This window comes from Patagioenas fasciata, chromosome 3 (assembly GCF_037038585.1).
Source record: "Patagioenas fasciata isolate bPatFas1 chromosome 3, bPatFas1.hap1, whole genome shotgun sequence".
In the NCBI taxonomy this organism is placed as follows: Eukaryota; Metazoa; Chordata; class Aves; order Columbiformes; family Columbidae; genus Patagioenas; species Patagioenas fasciata.
Window position 1 is genome coordinate 39,426,732 of NC_092522.1, and position 19,640 is coordinate 39,446,371.

Below are 19,640 nucleotides of genomic sequence, written 5' to 3' on the forward strand. Positions count from 1 at the left end.
GTACTCGAGCTCCTGGTTCAAAGGCAGTCTGCCCTCAGAGATGTGAACAGGCAGGAAGCCAGGCAGACTTCTGGTTTTGTGAAAAATTGAAACTGATTGACGTTTCCCCATAAAATTTCCAGGTATGCAGCAAAGCCATAAACTATGGTTTAAAAGAAAACGAAAAGAGAAATACACAAAGTTTATCTCTCTTATGTGAGAAGTCTTTGAACAAGGATTATTCTCACTGTCTTTAAAGGAGGGACCACATTATTCATTAAACCTGCCAGTGTTTACCCTTGATCTTGTTCTGAAATTTTAGGCTTTTTGACTTGATACGCACCTTCCTCAACAGGACCCCACTGCTCCCTGCCTCTGGCCCTCTTTAACTTTCTCCAAACACCTGGCATTCCTTAGTCTCATCACATATTCAGCTCCATCCCCTATTAATTTGTTCCCATTCCTCCTAAGAGTTCCTCCAAAAGTAATTCATCTATATGTAAATAATTGATCAAAAGTTACTTTATATATATCCTATGCTCCAATTCTTGTGTTTTAAAGCAAAACTTCAGACTGTAACAGTCAAAAATTATCAGATGGGGAAATCAATCATTCATGAAGCAAAGTATCAAAAATGCAAGTATCCAAAAAGAAATGACATTAAAAACTTGGAGATATTTAGGAGACTTACTCCCTGTTTTTAGGGAGAATATTTTCAGTCTTCACAATCTAATTGTGCATTATTATCCATAATGATTCAATTATATCTTAATTAGTGCATCTTCACTGTCTTCCTGTATTTCTCTGCTTCTACCTTTTTTTTTTCTTCCAAAAAGTCTCTTCATACATGCCCAAAAAGTAACCAGTCACAAGCAACTTTCTTCAGATCAATCACGCTATTTTGAGGGAGCACCTCTGTCGATTCCTTACATAAGTACTTTTAAGCCAAATACTGAAATTGCTCTATACTCAAGTTGTATCATTACCTATTGACTCGCTCTACAGAGAAAGGAAAATACATTCATCATAAACAACCTCTTCACACCATTATCTGAGTAAATAAGCACCATTTTCCCTCCATGGCTAGCATCAGGACAAAACACCGTACCTGTCTTGTTCCTGCAGAAGCAAAACCAACGCTATTGTTAAACACAAGTCATAAAAATATCAGCGTTCTGAGCATGAATGACTGCTTATCAATGAAGTGATAAAAAACCACACCTCACCTTTAAGTGTTTTTACAAAAGGTCTTGTATGAAAATAGGAAAGCAGTGGCAGTTTAGGAAAGAAAAACCCCACCAAACTAAACCAACCCCCCTACCCCCCACCCAACAACAAACCCAAACCAAAATCCAAAACAGGGAAAATCACTTACTGTACTTGGTTCTGCAGAAGTATTCAACACAAACATCACCCTTCCTTGTCCAGCTGCCAAGTGCTAAAGCATGAAATGAGCAGCTGTTTCCTTCAGGCTGGGGCTGTGTGTCTTAACTAGTCACATGCCCCTCCTGATAAATCTCGCTGCTGTGCCAGGAGGTCAGAATCTGAAGATCATTATTCCCCTTACTAGAAAATCCTTTTCATAACAGCAGCCTTTGCTAAAGCATTTGACTGGAACATGGCGTTATGTGCTCCATAACTTTTTTTTAATGACTGACAACAAGTAGTAGATAAGCCTTAATCAGCAGTAGGGGCAGTACAAATGGAAAGTTAAACATATCCCTGTTGATCACTTCAGGTTTGTTTCTGACTTCACAATTCACTGTGGTTAAATTTGGGAACTTAAACCATCAGGAATAGGACAATTTAAAATGCTGTGGCATTCATAGCATCTTTAAGATCAGGCCACTGCACAGATCATGAAAAATAAGTGAACAGTCTCACTTTTGGGGATTAGTTATACTTAAGGGTCAACATCACAACTTTTCGTGTTTAGATAGTAGAGTGATTGGTGCCTTATTAATACTGGAGATAATTGTAATTTTGGTATCTTGCATTTTGCACCACTGATTAGGAACTGCATTACGCCAGACACTGTCTAATCAGACTGTGATAGCCCTTTTGAGGTGGGGACTATCGGTCTAAACAGAGAGAGCAAAATGGGAAACAAAAGCGTCCTTATCCTCATGTTCCCAGATGTAGGACAAATGAAGGAGAAACACTGAAGTCAAGAAATGAACAGATTCTGATGGAATTTTCCAGGGTGATATGTAGCCACGCGTGACTGAAATTCAACTGAGATTCTGTGCCCAATTCCCTTTTGCTTGGTCACATACTTAAAGATATTTAGGTATTTAAGGAGAAAGGCATACTGTCAACGGGATTTTGAGGTTCAGATGCAAAAGCTCATTTTCTGAAATGCTTAACTCCCATCCCACTTGTAGGATATACTGTGCTGAAACCCCTGTGGTACTTTAAATTGAAGAGACTGACAGGACACAGGCAACTGCAAAACCTCAGCATATCATGTGCTAATATTATTTTATTGTTTGATAAGCAATCCATATCTCACAAAATTGCATAAATTCACCTGATGATAAAGGGCATTATAACGTATTTTTCTGAAATATAACCTGCACTAATAGTACTGCAACTGGGATTTGAACAAGTTCAAGGAATTGCTCAGAACCAGACAGCTGCCTGTTGCTAAAATTGTTAAATTATAACAGTGTATCTAGCTGGCACATGTCAGAAACTAATGGAAACCTGCTGGTCTCTTCTCCCAAGTAGCAAGTGATAGGACAACAGGAATGGCCTCAAGTTGCACCACGGAAGGCTTATATTGGACATTAGGAAAAAATTCTTCATGGAAAGGGCTGACAGGCATTGGAACAGGCTGCCCAGGGAAGTGGTGGAGTCACCATCCCTGGAGGTGTTTAAAAGACACATAGATGAGGTTCTTAGGGACATTGTTTAGTGCTAAAGTTAGGTTAGGTTATGATTGGACTCCTGAGGTTCTCTTCCAACTGAAATGATTCCATGATTCTATGAAACGACTGAAGATGAGGGCTGCCACAAAAAAAAAAAAAAAAGTAACTTGGGTTGCTTCCTTTGACTTTACCCTGCTCTTTGTTTTATATACACTCACAGGCAGCTAAGAAACCACGCAGCCACCAGCATTGTCAGTGGAGCCTGGTGCCGGGAGGAAGCCCTGGTGCTAATTACCCATGGCCCTGCAGGTCTTGTGTTTTCTTGGTATCGCAGAGAAATTGCTGGGTTTCCTTGACAAATTTTGATGGAAAAGCCTCCCACATTCCATGGCTTCTTGTAACGCAGCCAGACATGGCTGTACCCAGGCCGTCAAGAGGACCTTGCCAGCAGCCTGGGAGGTGAAGGTGCCCAAACCCCGACCTTTCCCTGGTGATGCAGCAGCACTCGGTGCCTTCTTTGTCCTCACCTGCCGCTGCGCCCACACCCCGGCAATGTGTGTAAACAACAAAGAAGCGAGAAGGAGCCATCAGTCGAAAGTCTCCTAGGTTTATGGCCGGGGAGGCTCGTTCCTGGTCCTCCCGGGGAGCACGAGCCCGGCGGAGCAGCCGTCCGCCCCTCGCGCGCCCCGGCCGTTAGGCCCCTCACAGGGCGCAGCGCGACGCCCTCAACGGCCGCGCTGTCAAGAGACGTCGCTGCTTCGGCCGGGCGTTTCGAAGGGCAGAAGGGCACCGGGCGAGACAGGGGCACCAGGCACGGTGAGCCCAGCGGCGCTGCGGGGAGTTCCACAGCAGCCCCCAGCGGCCTGAGGTCCCCGCTGCAGCCGCCTCAGACCCTCGCCTCGGAGGACAGAGATGTGGTTTCGTGCTTGAAACGCTGGAGGGTAGCATGATGCCAGGCTTCTGTTCTGCATTGGTAAATGGGGTAAGTGCAGCGCAACGACGAATGCTTCTGGCATAGCAGGCTGAGGGCTAGGCAAACAGCAAATGTTTGCTGCAGATGTCCAGCACCATTTTGCCCCAGTGTCCCGTGAGTCTGGGCAACATGTCAGGGAGTTGCTCCTCTTGGCCAGCCTTGGGGGCTGGATGGGGCCTCTAAAGAGAGCATACCCGTGCATGAGGCTCTGTGACCCTGGGGCCTTCTGAGCTGCTGAGGAGCCTTTCAAAGAAGAGTACAGCAGATTGTAAAAACTGTGAATTAAAAAATGATAAATAGGCCCATGATGAATGAGTTCATTTAAGTTTAGGACACGGGTGGGATGAGATGATGAGAGCTGCCTTTGCAGAACCGAGTTGGAGGCTCCTGCAGATCCTGACCAGGGATGACCGTGCACAGACCTGGCTGGAAAATATCAGGCCTCACTCAGAGAAAGAAGCAAGCACTCACTGTGCTTTAGCGCATGGCCCATTGACCAGATGAGTTCTTTGATAAATGTAATTTCATTTCCTCTAAAAGGCATTTTGAGATTAAGGATAACAGAACTTTATATGCAGCTATAAAAGTAATACTAAATTTATTTACAAACTTTGCTACAAAATTACTCCCTCCTGATATATAAGAAAACATTATTTAAATGAGTTCTACAACAGTCAACCAGTCTGCAAATACCATTCATATTACTTTGTCCACGTCTATGGTTATGCAATATGAATCACACTCTTTCACAGTTATCAAGACCCTTTGATATCTTTGATTAAATACTGGCAGTACCTGGGCATTTGAAATAGCACATGGAACAGAGTCATCACTGCACTGAATAGCTGCCTATTTTTATTTAGTAGTCATGCTCCACATAGGCATATAATTTGATGATAATGACTGAATGGCAATATTCCACAAACAACTTGGGATACACTCCCTCAAAATAAAAGGAGCCTTTGTACTTTCTGAAATGAGTAGACAAATGATTTTTTCTGTTTCAGTAAAAAATGCCATAAACACTAATTGCAGTTTATGCAGGAAAAAGTTTATCAGTTCCTCATGCTAGATGGACAGATTTAAGTCATCATGAAACAGAACAGACAAATTATTTGGGTATAATTCCTGGAAATAAAAGTCTCAAAGATTTTGTGGAAGGTTGTTTCTTATTATTTGATTTTATTTTTTATTTTCTTCTGTTTTGTTTTGTTGGGTTTTTTAAAATTTTTTAAGAAATACCAACATACAAAAGAGATAAGGTAGCTAATGCAGACATAATGAATATAATGTTGCATTCTTATATCTAGCAGATGGCATATTCTGCATGACAAAAGCTTTGCTATTTGTTACACAACAGTGTATTAACTTCTCTGTTGAGAAAACAACTCAAGGCTGGATTGAAAAGGCTGGTTTTTTCCTCTGGGGACATTGATCCCTCAAATAAAAATTGAGAAATGAACATAGATTTCTCAGGCATGCTAGGAGAAATACTGAACAGGAACAACAAAAAATGAGTAGAGTTAGAACTGAATTGTGCTAGGGATGGGTGCACGTAGGGTTAAAATTTTAACGTCAAACAAATAGTATGGATAGTTCTTAGAAAAGTCACAAAGAACTGAAGAACGGAACAGTTGCCACCCCATTTTAGTTCAGTTTGAGATCAGGAACTTGTTTGCTTTTATTGATGCTGGAGAAATGGATTCACAGCCTCTCCTTACTATAGGAGAGACTTTACGTTATAGTTTGTTTTTAACTATTGTTTCTCTTTTTAGACATACTTGGCTATGCCTTGCTTATATGTCATTTAATTAACAGTAGACACATTCATTTATAAATTGATTGCTGAGAGAGAACTTAGCATCAGTGCTTTGATACTGTGCAAAATTTTGGAACCAAGAATAATTTTCTGAATATGGCAATTACAGAGGGCTATTTTGTGGGTTGCCTGTAAATGTCTTATTTTCCTGTTAATGTGTTCCTCTGGAGTTTCTGTAACAGGAGGTAGGATTCTCTGTGGGCATAAATGTCAGGTTATGCTAACTGCAAGTCTGTGTTATTATGTTTCCTAAATGGTTGCACTGTGATTTGACCGTAGCCTTTTAGAATATGTGGAAACCATAACTAATAATGCCTGGTTTGCCGGTCTACCTCACTGCCTTAGATATTATATAGCCTTCACTATCAGCAGAAGTGAATGTAAGCAGACCATGGAAGCCTTCACTAGACAGGATGTTTTATAAATACCTAAGTGTGATGAAAATGCCTGCTATAAATAGTCCAACAGCTCTTACACTAAGCTGCCAGCTAAAGGGCATCTGAAGGACATAAAGGAAAGGAAATTTTGCTGAAACTATTTTATGTAAGTCTCTCAGCCTTACATTATATTAAATCAGTTTTACGCATCTACATGCTATGTTATATCCCAAGCAACTTCCAGTCAGTTCAAGGTTCTTCAATACAATGCTCTAGAGGGCACAGGAGTACTGCAAATGCACTGTGTACCTCCCCTTTCATACTTGAGGGTACACCCAATAGTCATGGTATGGCTAAGAAAGCAAGGGCTGAGAAAGTATAATCAAATTAGGTCACCTGTAGGTATGACCCTTGAGATCAGTCCTTTCTTTATATCAGCAATTATATGTCCTAGGTGGAGCCTACAGCAATGATTAAAGTTGTTGGCTGCTTTCTATTGGAAAAAAAAATGCTTCAGAGTGTTTTTAAGTATATGAGAATACGGTAATTTAAACTAAAATTTTATATGCTGTATACCTGCCTGAAATTTGTAGTTTGTGAATTAGGCTAAAATATCCAATAATTCCATTCCCAGAAATAATGGGGGGAAAAATTGTTGTGCTCTGTTAAACATTTCTTCTAAGTATGGCATTGAAAACCAGTGGCACTTCGAGGCTCTGAAGTAGAGACCTGCCTTCTGACAGATCAGTTACATCTTGGCAGGCAGTGAGGCAGTGGGGGATTTTTTTGTTGATGTAGTAAACACTCAGCTCAGTTATAAACTTCTGACTGATGTTTTTACTTGTTCAGTAGAGATTTGGGTGTTTGTTACTGTGACTGCTGAATTCTCTGGGGATTATGCCACTCTGCCAATGCTCCATGCCCTCAGTGCTTCTCATACCATGTTCCACCATCTTCCCACCCCTTTCGGATGGCTTTTAGTTTTTCCCCTAAGCGCTTGATCTACCTAGTGGAAAACCCAGAATCAGTATGCCTGGAATGGAGTGGAATATGGAGAAGGGGTTACTGGAGTTAGGAGGAGGGAAGTGCAGTAAAGGTGCTAAGGTGCAGAAGAGGTGGATAAAAGAGAAATTAGAATGGAACAATTTCAACTGTAAGGGACCTACAACAGCCATATAGTCCAACTTCAAAGTGCAGCTGTATAAGAGTAAAGGAGAGGATCCAGGAGGTAGAGATTGCAGGTGGAAGGATGAAGTTTGGTGATAAGGGTGGATTGTATAAGAGTGGTGGGAATAGCATAACCACATCACTTAATGCAACCTTTTCACTCCTGCATTACTAGTGACTCTCCTCCTTTTCTCTTGATGTACAGCTTAGAATCTGCACTCTAGCTTGTGGAAATGCTGTCCACTCACATCTCTAAGTTAATGGTAATTGTAATATTTTCTCTGAAGAAGTATAGGGAGATACTAGATTTTAGGGATCACAAATCTGGCGTGAAAAATAGGGGATAGTCTTTTTTTTTTGGTCCTCAGATTTAGAAAGGGGATAACAATGACTAATGGGCTGAACAAGGCAATTTTTTTTAAATGCATGCAACATTTCATAAGGGACCTCAAATCTACTCAAAACCCAAACCTACTCAAACAAAACCCACATCCTCAAAACCAGCTCTCCTCCTCCCTTATTCCCTGCCACCACTGATGTCACAGTGGTTCTTGGTTCACTAAGTTAGTCTCTTCTGAGTGAGGCAACACAAGCTGGTCGTGAGGATCTGAGTCTCAACCTAAACCAATACCCTGAGCTGGAACAGACATTCCACCTTGCAGCTTGACCTACTCCATTTGCATTGGCTGTACAAGAGTGGAAATGATGGAGTCTAGTAACAGACCCAGAAAAAAGCAAAAAGAAAAGCAATCCTGTTTCCTTCCTCTCCCTAGAAAGAACCTGAACGATTTTTTCCTTTAGCAGTTTCTGTCAAAACCCTAAAAAATAATGCATCACACCCTTGCAAACAATAACACTTTAAGCTTGTGTTTGCACTGTAAAATGAGGCATGGATCAAAAAGGCTTAACCTGGTGGAACTGGCAGGCAGGGTCTCCAATAAATCCAACACACAGAATGTTTATCAGTCAGACTGTGTTATCCAGCAACCTATCCAAGCTCTGCTGCATTGCATGCAAACATCTGGGGGTCCGTACTTCCAAACCTGCTGTGAGATGAGTGAATTTGGATCCATCTGTGCCTTCTGTGTACTCTGTGTACTCATGCATGTAGAACATAATGATCTTCCCCTTAAACTTTTATCTTGACCATAGTATATGCATATGTTCTGTTGTAAGCAGGCAAGCTTTTGGGTGTCAGATAAGAGGAATGGTAAAATTAGCATGCTGTGTTTGAAGTCAGATTAGGTGATCTAATGACTCTCCCGGGCTTTAAATTTTATCAGCCTGTTAAAATAATTTTGCTTGAAGTCAATGGGACTACTCATGTGCTTAAATTTAAGCACCTGTATAAACATTTGCACGAGTCAGGATGTTATTCAGCACATAGTTATAAGGTGGGTTTTTTAGACATTGTCAAATAATTTTTTTTTAGCACTGACATTTCTGTTTTGAGCAGCTGCTTTTCTTTGTAGAATTATTTTGATGCTGTCCAATATTGAACTTTGATTTCTTAATGTGTTTTAGCTATGTTTCTTTTTATGTTCCCTCTCCCCCAGTTCTGCTTTTGGAGTGAGACTGCTGTAGGCTGTACATGTGTTCTCAAAAAAATATTGCTTTGACTGCCCCAAACAGCCATACTGGTACTTCTAAGCTCTCTGCCCTTTTTTTTCCCTGAGATGTTAGCAGGCTTGACTGTGTCTTGGAGCACAAAGCTCCCTTGTAAGAGCATCTGGTATAGTGGAATAGGGGCTTAGGGAAAAATTAAGGTACTTACACTGGAGCACTTGCATGAGGAATAATAAATCCTACTAAACTTGAGCTAGCTTTGCATGAAAGCATGGCATGGTCTGTCACCCAAAGTGACATTATTTTTTTAAGTCATGCAATTTTTCTGTAAATCAGCAGTAGTGACAGTTAACTGAAGTATTTATTTGCCAACCCTAAACTTCTTTGTATCTCCTGGCAAAATATTGGCAGGGTAGAAAGCAAGTTAACCTCCCCTTCTTTCTGTTATATCAAAGTCTCATATTTAATTTTTAGTTTGGAGCCTTAATAATTGCAACCTCATTAGTACTTGTGAACACTCAGAAGTGTTTATGTACAAATAATCTCCTGCAGAGAAGTTAGACCCTAGCAGGTAATAAGATTTTATAAGGTGCAGGGGTGTAAATTTCATTCTAAGGCCTTCTGGAATGATTGTCTCTTCAGGACACAACTCAGTTTGCAAACTTTGAACTCATGAACTTGTGAACTCTTGCAGTTATGTGTGTGTGTTTTTTCCACTAAAATTGCTACATCTTTGATTATCTGGCTATGTAAACTAGTTTCCATTTTTTAAACTAGGGTTAGTAACTCTCGCAGTTACAGAGACAAGCTTGAAAATACTAGCCTCAAGTTCTTGAAGACAGAAAACCTAACAGTAATTTCTAAAACGGAGTTCTTTCTAAAACAATCTGACTTATTTGGAAACTGCATAATGTGTTTTGAGCACCACTAGCTGTATTGCTGACATATTTTCCCCAGTTCTGAGTTGCTTTGAGCCTGCCCTAGATGTTAAAATGGGAGAAGGGATTGAAGAAAGAATAGGGTAGCTCTGAGCTATTGTCATATTCACCATACAGCATACTCTAAGAAACAGAAACTGTTCTCAGTGGTATGAACAGCTCTCTTGGCTTCAGTGGGTTTGTGTCTGTGCCTCTCATCAGAATTTGTTCTATTCATTCTTCATTAAGTATATGAATCTATTAAGGGTATTAAATAGGCAATTTCTAAGTACCATCTATAATATAACTTCCACAGATAAATGTGAAAGTGTATCAGTACATTTTATCACCTCTATCCTATGAGTTTTACAAAAACTTGTCTTGCATAATGGTGGTTACACAGTTAATCTTACATTTTTTATTTAGCCACACCCCCCCCCCCCTTTTTTTTTTATATCTGATTTTTGAAATCAGATAAAGAAAAGCCTGATCCTTTCTATGAGCATTGACTAACATCTGCTCCATTGGAATTGCTGCTTGACACCTTCCTGGATAAGATTTTCAACTGACTGCTGCAGTTCACAATTGTCCTGTCACAGCTTTTTCTCACATAGATGACATTCTGCCTTGTGTCTTCACAATAACAGACTTTAAACATAATAGCATCCTACAGGTATACAGTAGAATAACAACACATCACACTTCCTTTTTACTCACCAGCAACTGTTTACAGTAAACCACTAATCCTAAGCAACAACTGAATAACAAATGAATAATCTGAATGGCATATGCATCAATGTAATGTGTTCACACAAAACTAATACAAAGTTTATTCTCACAGATCATTCAAAGAAGATGAAAATTACATGATGAAATCCTGAATCTAGTACTTTACAGTTTCTATCCTCCTGCCTTCAAATCACAACAGCATTTCCTTTGTTAGAAGAGCAAAGGACATATTGGAAACTGGAAAAAATCAAACACAATCTTAACTTTTCATTTTCCCCCCTTAAAATTCTGTCTTTTTGATGCTGATTCAATGAATTAATACGGTCTGCAAACGGGTATGTCTTAAGATGGAGGTTTTTACACAATGTAGTCAAGATAGTATAACTGTATAGTATCAGAAAATAACAAAATTAAAATTTCCACTTGAATTCTACTGTCAGTTTAAATTAGACCTCATAATGACAACTACATGGTATTGCAATGCAAAACCACAATGAATAATACATATTGATATCTATATATAGTATATTTTTATGCACACGCACACACAACAATTACCTGCCATAATAAGTTCTAAACCTATAGAAACTTTCAGGTACTTTAATTTTGACTAAGTTCCTACCTTCAAATGTACCTCATATGACTAAATTATCACAAAACTTCAGCTATAAATTTTATACATTTTGATATGTTTATGTATTCTAAATTAATACATCTTGTGTAAATATATATTACACATACTTCTCCCTCCCTCTCTCTGTCTCTAAATCTATATATTTAATGCAGAATTGACTTCATTATTTTTCTTTAGGGCATATAGTTACCATCAACATTTCTCTAGTACTTAATCACAGATTATAAGGTGAACACAACACAGGTGAGGAAAACAGCAAATTACTATATGGATATATGGCAAAGACTTCTTTGCTTAAGGAAAGTTCTGAGGAATCCTTAATTGAATTCAGATTTCTTTATCTAAAAATCAGACATCCTGCCAAAGCTTTATCTAAACATCAGATACAGTACCTCCTCCAAAGCTTGTTCTGTTTTCATTTACCAGTCTGGCCACATCTGAAAAGCCATGGAGAATGCAGCAAGCAGAAATATCAGAAGGAGACACTTACCTGAATTAGAGAGGTATCTAACTTTCAGTACACTCCCTTTTTTAAAGACGACTTCTCACATTGAGATGTGGAGGTTATTTGCTGCTCAGCAGTGTCCTGTATGTGACTCTCACACTCAGCAGCCCTGGTGGGGCCCTGGAGAGAGAAGCAGGATTGTGCTCTGTTCACTCCCAGCAGCTTCACTGAGGCTGGGGCTCTTTTGAGCTCAATTAGTTCTAGATTGTTTGGCTAAATGGCAGCCACACTTCCTTCTATTCTTTCCCAACTTAGTTTTCCTGCCTCCAGTCGTGCTTTTTCCTTTCTTTAGACTATAAATAGGCCTGCCACAACACAGTCTATAGCAGTAAGGAAGGCAGGAAATGCATTTAAACAAAGGAAAGATCTTAGTTTTTTTGCCCTCCCCCACCAATATAAGTAAAATAATTTGATAAAGGTTGTTCTGCAGACACAGTTCTCTTTTGTGAGGAAAATACGTCTTCAAAACCATGCTAGGATGTAATCTTTTGCACTCCACAAAAGAACGAGAAGACACAGTAGCACTTAGGCCTTTTGACCTTAGTCTCTCAAGTAATTATCACTTCCCTTAAGTACTTCATTTTGATTAAATCTTTGAAATTGCTTGAGACTGGAGAGTTGGAACACAGATTTTCTTTTGCTTAGAAAAGAGGACAAAGATGGCTAACATGTTTTAGGATGGCAAAATATGTGTTATAAGAGGTGCAGATCTTGCATGCTTAAGAATGACATTTAAAGTGTATGAATGATTGTTTCATCAGAGTACCTTCTTCCTCAGTGTCACCCTGCTGCCTCAAGCCACAGACTAAGAGGTTGGAAGCATTTAAGCAAAGTGCATTTACATACAGGGAAACAGAACTGTTGTGCATGTATTCATTGAGGACAGCTGTGCAGCAATAGCTCTTGAATAGCAACTCTGTTAAAATCCTCACATACATGTTTTGAATTAATTTGAGATAAACAATTATTTTAATGGGCTTCAGGTCAGTTTTTTGACCAGAAGCTTCCCATTTTTAATTTGATTTAGCTTAGTAGTTTTAAAAATACATACCAAGCGTCCAAGGCGCTGTCAAGGACCATTTTCAGATTATACTTCATTAAGATGATAATGTAGTACTGTACTTACCTGTCTCTTTATCTCTTCTCCCTATTCCCATTTTTTTTTTGCTGTCTGAGGTACATGCCTTTCCTTCAATTTATACAAACTAGGTAAATTCTGTTAAAAAAGCTTTCTGTGGTCTTTACAGTGGTAGTTTCATGTTAGAAAAGCAGCATGCTTCTTGAAGATAGTTAAGACTGTAATGTATGGTTTGAGATTCATGATTATTTTAGTGGGAAAGCAGAGACTTAAAAGGTAGATGTTGCCATGTGGACAAGTAATTTTTCTTCTGTTTAAGATTTTTATGTGAAATATACACATTCAAGTCCTGGTGAAAGTGGTGAGAGTTAAGGACCTGTGGCATTTGAGGAATTTGGAAAACGTTGAACCTTTTGTTTCAGGCATATTATGTAGGCAGTGACCATGACTGGTAGCTCCTATGGTGTTTTATGTAGGAAATCTGTGTTAGCTTCAGGCAGACTAGATGATGCCAGAGCAGTTTATATAAAAATCAAGACCATCTTCAGGAAAGTGCCTGCCTTGTTGAAAACTTTGCAAAGATTCCGTTTCCCATGGTAAGAATGTGATTGTTTATGAAAGAAAGAATACATGTACAAGTGGTGGGTGAATAAACATTTTCATTGATTTCTTGAAAATGAATAATAACTCAAGACCAAGGTTTGCCTTTAAAGTACTTTTTAAAATAAACGGAAATGGAGTGCTCCAAGCGAAACTCCTCTCAAAATCAATAATTTAATTTCTAGAAAGACCTGAAAGTTACCATATAAATATGATAAAAACATATTATGTTTTTTCTTGTGTTACTGTTGATAATTAGCAGACAAGTTTAAAGTCTTAGGAAGATGCCAATCTTTGCAGATCACATACTACAAACCTGACAAAGAGGAACAGAATTCTCTGTAGTGAAGAGTGGATTAAATTCTGACTTCGGCTGAAGGATAGACCAGTTTTAGCTGAAAAGGTTCTGTGATGAAGACGACTGAAGGCAAACTGTAGGCTTTCTGGCTCTTTCAGACCTTAGACCAAGGCTGAACGACTGGCAATGTGTAAAAATTGATTGAATTCGTTATTATGGCACAGCTGTGGAATGGGCCTAACTCACCGTGTTTCTGCAAAGTTGATCTCCACAGTATTACAGCACTGAAATGCAAAGCTGTTTAGCAGTATTTCATTTGTGCATATCTTTATTCAAGTGTAGCTGAGTTTAAATCTTAAATCTGCTCAGTGAGTGGCTAGTGGTTACAGACTTGAATTTGCATCACACATTCTCTGTGCACTGTGGTGCAGGTAGCACCAAGCACTGCCAGAGCCCTTGGGACGCTTAGTCTTGAATAGCTGCTTGCCTTGTGTCAGCACAGTGCCAGTAGAGCCCAGCCGCAGGAGCCTGCTTGCACTGATTTTGCTGGTAGCCTTTCTTTCAAGCACACACATCTTTTCTCAAAGTCATTCAAAACATCTCCAAACACTGAAAATAGAATAAAAGGTTAAAGTGAGATTTCTCTCCTCTGTCATTCCAACTTTGCACATTGGAAGAAATTCTCACTCAGTGTGCAAACATTTTCACTCCCACTTCAACCTTGCAGTCTTGAGGAGACAGTCTGTCTTGAGAGAGATCTTCAGAGCTTCCACTTCAGAGTTTCCTTTGGGGACTGGTCATGCAGCTGGTAGAGCCACAAGAAGGCCAAGAGCAGGGTGAGAAAGAGCTGCTGAAGGCAAGTGCTTGTAAGGTGTAGTTAACTTTTTCTGTGTCAAAGCAGAAGAGATGTATTTTCTCTGACAGCCCCATTTTTACTGGTCTTTCTTATGAATTATCTTCAAGGAAAAGTAAGGGCTACATGAGCAGATGCAGAGTGACACTGTGGTGCCCAGAATGCATGGGGATGTTTTTGGTCCTCTGGAATTCAAAGCATCTTGTCTTCACAGTTAATTTACACTCTGTGCCCCGAAAATACATGCATGTGTGCACGTATTAAGGATGTAAGCAAACTCTTCAGTGAGTTCCTGTGTGTAGAGTTAGTTTATTCATGTAATTATGAATTCTTCACCGTAGAAAACTTAGACTGAGCTTATCCTATGGCAGCACGACAAAAACACTGTTTTCGGCTGGACACCTCAGAGGGGCTACACACAATAATTTTGATTTCTACCAGTGAGGCACAAGACATGAATCTAGATGCTTTGATATGGTTTCCCTCTAGTGCTGATTACTTAGTTCTACTCTGCATCTGGCTTTTCACAATTAGAATGGTAAAAATGGTATCCAGACTCCCAGGAAACTTAAATATCAAAATTTTCAGAACAGTTTCCAAAATAAAAAGCTGAATTACCTGAGCTGCCTTCTGTGCTTTTATGCTGCCCCTCCCTGTGCTGCTGAGCAGCATTGTGTTACGCCACGCTTTCCACTGACATCAGTGGGAATGGGTTTGACATAAAGTCAGCGTGGGCAGGCAGCACACTCTGGTTTGTCATGCCTATAATTCGTTAAATAGCTTGAATACTTTTATAGTGTTATTCCTGTAGCTCTTCAATCCTGTCTTCTTGCCTTCACATCTCATTGCCTCATGGAATATGTTACAAAAAATGCCAGAACTTTCCCTGATAAAGCTATACTGAGGAAGAAACAATAATCAGGTTTTTATCTCTTATAGCTCTTGTTTAGTCTACCTGACTTCATACCATAGAAATCACTTGTCTCAATAGTATTGAGTAAATTATAAGGACACAGACTTTCCTTTTGATTTCTGATCCTGTTAAACACAGATGGTCTTTCTGGACTGCAGTGCAGGCTGTGGGCCAGATCCCTAGCTTCTACAAATTGGTCTTGCTTCATCAGCTTCAGTGGTGCAACACTGATTGGAGCTGTCTGGGGAGTCTGGCCAATTGGTTTTAATGGATCTGTGCCAGTTCATAGCAGCTGGGGAGCTGTGAGTTTAAGGGCCTTTCTAATTGTAGTTTATATTCGCTCTATAGAAAATGCATTGTTTTCCTCCCCTTGCCACTCAAGCAAATCATCAAAACATAGAAATATCCCAACAGATCTGCCGCTTACAGCTGTGAGGCAAGCTGAAGAACAGTTTATTGTGATCTTAAAAAAAAGAAGCCAGGGAAAACTGCAGGTCAGACTCAAGCTGTGAGTCAATGTACCCAAAGAACATAATGTGTGCTTGTGGCCTCATCAGGTTAGCACAGTTGTGGTCTATAATGCTGCATGCCATAAACTATCGCTGTGTGTTTTAGCCTGGTTGTGTGGTAATGAAGGGACACCACAAGTAGAAGTCGGATTTGTTTTTCACCGTATCGCTTACCAAAACACAATGTATATTTTTTTTCCTCTGTACCTTAAACAAAGAATATGCATTAAACCTGAGAACAGCATAATAGTGAAGATTAAAGCTTCATTTATAAAATGTTAACGTTCTTAATGCTCAAACCTTTGTATGTCCTCATCTCTTCCTTGTGATTGACTTCTGTACAACCAGCCAGGAGTTTTAAGCTTTTAGGAAGGTGGTGACAACAGAAAACATCTCCATGGCATTGATGAGGAAATAGAGTAACTTGCCAAAGGTCTCACAGGAACCAATACTTTTATCTGGAAAGCTTATTCTGTTGGTTGCTTCAGCTTTTCATCATTTTCCCCCCACCTTGCCTTATACTTGTCTCCTAGTCCCTTTTCAGTCACATCTTTGTATTCAAGGTTATTTGCATTCTACTTCTGTCATGCTTAGGGTGTGTGTAATTTTTGTGTCTTTGGTGCAAGCCAGCTCATGATTTCATCTTATGTTCCCACTTGTTAAATTTTCATGTAGGCACCCTTGCGTTTTCTCCCCCATTTATGAGAAGCTGCTATAAACAACTGCCTCATTGTTCTGCATTGTTCTGCTCTCCTTTGTCCCACCATCCTCCAGAAATATCAACACTGTTGCTGCAGGGTGGCAGGTAAAAGAGCCTACTTAAAATTTCAACAGGTTCTTGAACTGTCAGAAATTATCTCCAAGTTCTTCTGGCACTGCCAATCTTTGTGGGTAGTTTCTCTGTGCTCCTGGCTGCTCAGGATGTCATGTCAGAAGTCCCGGCTGACTGCATCCCTTGTTCATACAGGGCGAGCAGCTGCTCTCGCTGTTACTAGCATTATCTCAGTATTTCCTGGTGTAAATTTTCCACCTTTATCCATCTTATTTTCTCATTTTATACCTCTGTTGAGAGAAAGCCTTTTTATACAGCACTTAGCACGACAAGGTGCCCCCTTTTGACTCCCATGCACTGACTCAAAGCTGTTAGTAATGGATAGATGACCTCAGGCATTATAGTCCTGCAGGTCACCCTCTACTCTTGTATGTATTTTAATGTGTCTTTTAAAATTGTAATTTAAAAAAAAAAGGGAAAAAACATATAGCAGTGACGTATTGTTTCCTCCTTTGTGTACAATGTACTAGTAAAAGAATGATAATGCGTTTTACAGGTAATGCATCTCTAGCAAAAAGACTTCCCTACAGGAATCTGTTAACTTTTTCATGGTTGCTAGAAGCTGGGTACACACCATTTTACTTATTCCTCATAGCCAGGTGTCGATTAGGAAATAAAATATTTTAAAATGGCTAAAATGCATCTGCTTTTTGTTAGGCTGGTGGAGTTAGGTTCTCATTTACACTAGTTTCCCCTTGCTATAATTCAGTGACCACAATGAGTTACTTTCCCCATATGTCACTGTGAATTTATTCTCCCATATTTTCCTTTGCCACTACTCCAAGGGGCTTCCATTTGCTGACCAAACAATTCTGGATTTCAAGGTGTTGCTTTCATGTATCTGTCAGCACAGGGGAGACAGGTTAAGTTGTTGCTAAATGCTGTTCTGCCAGTTTGTGGAAGACACTGTAGGCCAAGCCCCTTTGCTGCCATTTGAGGTCGAGCAGTCTGTACTAAATGGCTTTTTGGTGTATAGCTACACAGTTCTCTGTTGCAGTCTGGGTCATACTGACAATCATGTGCTCTTCAGGTGGAGCAGTGAATTGAACACCATAGATCATACTGGAACACAGACCTCTTTTCTGGCACATGCACTGGGAGGGGAGGCAACTGATTTGCCTTGCCACAAGTGACATCATTTCAGTGCTACGCCTCTGCTGCCTGTACCTGTCTCAAGAGCAGCTGACTGCTGCAGCCTCTTCTAAAAACCTTGCTCCTTCATGGTTGCTGCTGTGCCATGATAGGATGTCACCTCCTGAGTGACAGTAATTGGGCCTTTGAGAGGCTCATGGGACAGGAATATCAGTGTGCAGAGTGAGACTCCCTAACCATGAGGTTATTCCAGTAACTCCAAAGTGATAAGGATCACACAGTGGATATCTGTGGGGTTTTTTTTGTGTTGGGAGGATGAGTGTCTGTTTGCGCGTGGGTGCTTTTCCACACTCCCCTCTTTGCATTCCTAGGAATTATTCCAGTGCAGGTAATGCTTTCCTTATCTCCTTGACCTGCATATGTGAGCTACCTTTCTGTGAGCTAGCCCAGCTCCTTATAGTGCAGGGAGACTAAATTGTTTATTTCTCATGCATGAGGTTGAGCCCTCAGAGTGTTAGTCAACTGGGCCTTCTAGGTGACAGCTTTTACCTTAGGCTAATGGTTGTTTTAAAAATAGCCTCTGTTAAATTCTAATTGCTCTGTGGGAACTGTTAAACTTCTAGCATGCTTTTACTCTAATTTTTGATTCAGGCTTTTCAGTTTCTGCTGTGTTCTTCTTTTCCTGAGGCTTCACATTTCATGTTTGTCCCATTGCAGAAACAGATTCCGTAGTCTTGGAACTGTTTCTTAAAACCACTGTTTCCCTCTAAGAGTTGAGGATTTTCTTATAATTCCTTAAATGTGAATGATGTGGGACTTCAGGTGCTGTGCTGACCTCTAGTGACAAAGGCAGAAGAACTTTGCTGTCAGAACCCGAGAACATCAGGCTTCCCAGAGCTCTCCTTTTTTCTCCAGTCTTCAGCCCCAACAAGTTACATGGGTTTAATCTTTCCTACTGTATCTCCAGGCCCTTATGATACTTGCTTATATTTCTGTCCATTTGATAAACAGCTGGTGCTGGATTCGGATCTTCTGCTGGTTGTGCAATTGGAGAATTCTATTAACTTCTGTTAGTATTTTTTTAATTACAGAATTAATAAATTTTGCAAGCTGCTGATACTTCATCCCATTTATAATCCTACAGTAAAATACTTTATAAAAAGATAGCTTAAGCCCCAGAGTTTAGTAAGTTTTGTTTGACTCTTACTATTTGCCATTTAATTACATGTACATTTTAGTTCATGTTTCATGTTGCTAACAGCGGAGTTGGAAGCATTCAGTGAGATACTACTCCCTGTGTGAATCACTGAAGTCAGTGGAGTTGCACCAAAATTAGGTGGAAAAATGTTCATATAGTGATTGTGATGGAAGCCCCCCAAAAATCTATTTAGGTAGGTGATAAACTCCAAACAGACTTTATTCTAACAAGAACTGTTGACCAGGGAGCCAACCAGAAATGAGGTTTATCCAAAATTATTCAGCACCCCAACAACATTATAAAAACACCAATTCAGAGACTCATTAGGAGGTCAATTACTACACAGCTGATTTCAACTCAAGGGATTCCAAACTCTAGAATGATTAAAAATGCACATCTTCCCGCTCATAAAAAGCGAGGACTCTCAAGGACACTTAAAATATATAATCACTTTCCACACGGCAAGGTGTCTCAGTCCTCAAGGAACTTTCCTTAAATGGCATCCCAAGCGAAGGAGGAGAGAGCCTTTTACTGCAGACCCACTGCTTCAAGTAAGACCAACTCAGAACAGGGTCCAGTAGGCTCCATTTCTACCCTAGTTGACTCTCAGCTGTGGCCATTTATGGTAGTGGTCTAGAAACCTCTCTCAGTTGAGGTCTTTCATTGGTCAAGGGCCCTGTCTGTCAACCAGGGGGTGTGTACATGACCACGGTAGCCTATTGGTCTAGAAA

General features: G+C 40.0%; 1 protein-coding gene across 1 annotated transcript in view; it reads right to left on the bottom strand.

The window, feature by feature from the left end:
* RASGRP3 (RAS guanyl releasing protein 3) overlaps positions 1-11,756 on the bottom strand; it is a 60,479-nt gene extending 48,723 nt beyond the window's left edge. The window contains exon 1 of the mRNA XM_065835824.2: positions 11,522-11,756. The gene's annotated coding sequence lies outside the window, so the exon portion shown is untranslated. The remainder of the gene's footprint in view (positions 1-11,521) is intronic.
* Between the last annotated feature and the right edge of the window lie 7,884 nt (positions 11,757-19,640).